The sequence below is a fragment of the Bos javanicus genome, chromosome X (genome assembly GCF_032452875.1).
Source record: "Bos javanicus breed banteng chromosome X, ARS-OSU_banteng_1.0, whole genome shotgun sequence".
NCBI classification, from domain to species: Eukaryota; Metazoa; Chordata; class Mammalia; order Artiodactyla; family Bovidae; genus Bos; species Bos javanicus.
This window is the reverse complement of record NC_083897.1, coordinates 36,652,818-36,655,990: the sequence shown is the minus strand read 5'-3', so window position 1 is coordinate 36,655,990 and position 3,173 is coordinate 36,652,818.

Below are 3,173 nucleotides of genomic sequence, written 5' to 3'. Positions count from 1 at the left end.
TTTGTGGGATCTCTTGGTCACACAAGGTTTTGTTTGAGCCCTCTGAGTATCTCTGGCAGGTATGGGGTTTGATTCTAGACAAGATTTTGCCCCTCCTACCATCTTGCTGGGGCTTCTCCTTTGCCCTTGGACATGGGGTATCTTTTTTGGTGGGATCCAACATTGTTCTGTCGATGGCTGTTCACAGCGAGTTGTATTTTGGAGTTCTCACAGGAGAAGTTCAGCACATGTTCTTCTATTCCTCCATTTTGTCACTTTGGATTATAAATTTACTAAGCAAAGTAATGCCCCAAATTCTCCAAGATAGACTTCAACAATACATGAACCAGGAACTTCCAGATGTTCAAGTCGTTTTAGAAAAGGCAGAGAAACCAGAGATCAAACTGCCAACATCTGCTGGATCATTGAAAAAGCAAGAGAGTTCCAGAAAAACATCTATCTCAGCTTTATTGACTATGCCAAAGCCTTTGACTGTGTGGATCACAATAAACTGTGGAAAATTCTTCAAGAGATGGGAATACCAGACCACCTGATCTGCCTCTTGAGAAATCCGTATGCAGGTCAGGAAGCAACAGTTAGAACCAGACAAGGAACAACAAACTGGTTCCAAACAGGAAAAGGAGTACATCAAGGCTGTATATTGTCACCCTGCTTATTTAACTTATATGCAGACTACATCATGAGAAATGCTGGGCTGTAAGAAGCGCAAGCTGGAATCAAGATTGTCAGGAGAAATATCAATAACCTCAGATATGCAGATGACACCACTCTTATGGCAGAAAGTGAAGAAGAACTAAAGAGCCTCTTGAAGAAAGTGAAAGAGGAGAGTGAAAAAAGTTGGCTTAAAGCTCAATATTCAGAAAACAAAGATCATGGCATCCGGTCCCATCACTTCATGGCAAATAGATGGGGAAATAGTGGAAACAGTGGCAGGCTTTATTTTGGGGGGCTCCAAAATCACTACAGATGGTAACTGCAGCCATGAACTAAAAAGATTCCTTGGGATAAAAGTTATGACCAACCTAGACAGCATATTAAAATACAGATTAAATTATTTTAGTAAATATTTTAATAAATATTTAATATAAATATTAAATAAAATAAATACATATTAAAATATTTATTAAAATAAAATACTTTGCCAACAAAGGTCTGTCTAGTCAAGGCCATGTTTTTTCCAGTAGTCGTGTATGGATGTGAGAGTTGTACTATAAAGAAAGCTGAGCGCCGAAGAATTGATGCTTTTAAAGTGTGGTGTTGAGGATTCTTGAGAGTCCTTTGCACTGCAAGGAGATCCAACCACTCCATCCTAAAGGAAATCAGTCCTCAATATTCATTGCAAGGACTGATGCTGAAGCTGAAACTCCAACACTTTGGCCACCTGATGCAAAGAGCTGACTCATTTGAAAAGACCCTGATGCTGGGAAAGATTGAAGGCGAGAGGAGGAGGGGACGACAGAGGATGAGATGGTTGGATGGCATCACTGACTCAATGGACATGAGTTTGGGTAAGCTCCGGGAGTTGGTTATGGACAGGCAGGCCTGGTGTGCCTCAGTCCATGGGAATGCAAAGAGTTGGACATGACTGAGCAAATGAACTGTACTTAAGCATGGCCCCGCCTATCAGAAAAATACCCTATTTCCCCCACTGTCAGTCTCTCCCATGAGGAAGGTTCCATAAACCTCTTATCCTTATCAGTCAGAGGGATAGTGATGCAGTGGTCTGTGAGCTGACCTTGCTGGATGGATGTGGGCTGGGCTGAGTGGTGTCCTGGCATGGATGGAGTGGGGGATTGTTTGGGTGCTGACTGGCATGGATGGAGGTCGGATGGTCTGTGTGGAGACCTGGCATTGATAGAGGTGGGTGTTCTGTGTACTGACCTGGAATCAGTGGAATTGGGGTGGTCTCAGTGGTGAACTTGCATGGATGGAGCTGGGGTGGTCTGTGTCCTGACCTGGCATGGATTGATGTGGGGTGGTCTAAGTGGTGACATGACAAGAATGGAGGTGGGGTGGTCTGTGTGCTCACCTGGCATGGGTGGAGCTAGGGTGGGACCAATCTGTGTGTTCCTAAGGGACAGGGTTGAGCTGTGCTTGGCTGGTTGGTAGGTGAGCAGGTTGATGATCAGTCAGGGAGGAGGCATGTACTTGGTGCTGAAACAGTCAATTTGTAAGCAACTTGATAAGAAGTCCATGTTCCCCGAAGAGCAGAACGGGGTCTGGGGCTCTCAAAGTCCAGATATGGGTCTGGAATTCTCAAGCTGGAGGAAAAAACAAACGATTTTTTTCCCTGTGCATTCCTCACTCTTTGACTCATAAAATGTTTTTTTTTTTTTTCTTCTTCTTCTTCTTTAAGCCTGAAACTGATGATACACAACAAACAACTCAGTGTAAACTCTGTACTAGGGATTATATAACAACAATGTATCTTGCTTGAGGAAAGTTTCTCCTTCCAGAAAACCTTCTTTTTATTGAGAAACCTGTATGCAGGTCAGGAAGCCACAGTTAGAACTGGACATGGAACAACAGAATGGTTCCAAATAGGAAAAGAAGTATGTCAAGGCTGTATATTGTCACCCTGCTTATTTAACTTATATGCAGGGTGCATCCTAAGAAACGCTGGGCTGGAGAAAGCACAAGCTGGAATCAAGATTGCTGGGAGAAATATCAATACCCTCAGATATACAGATGACACCACCCTTATGGCAGAAAGTGAAGAGCCTCTTGATGAAAGTGAAAGAAGAGAGAGAAAAGTTGGCTTAAAGCTCAACATTCAGAATACTAAGATCATGGCATATGGTCCCATCACTTCATGGCAAATAGATGGGGAAACAGTGGAAACAATGGCTGACTATTTTTTGGGGTTCCAAAATCACTGAAGATGGTGATTGGTGCCATGAAATTAAGAGATACTTACTCCTTGGAAGGAAAGTTTTGACCATCCTAGACAGCATATTAAAAAGCAGAGACATTACTTTGTCAAGAAAGGTCTGTCTAGTCAAGGCTATGGTTTTTCCAGTAGTCATGTATGGAGGTGAGAGTTGACTATAAAGAAAGCTGAGCACCAAAGAATCGAAGCTTTTGAACTGTGGTCTTGGAGAAGACTCTTGAGAATCCCTTGGACTGCAAGGAGAGCCAACCATTTCATCCTAAAGGGGATCAGTCCTGGGTGT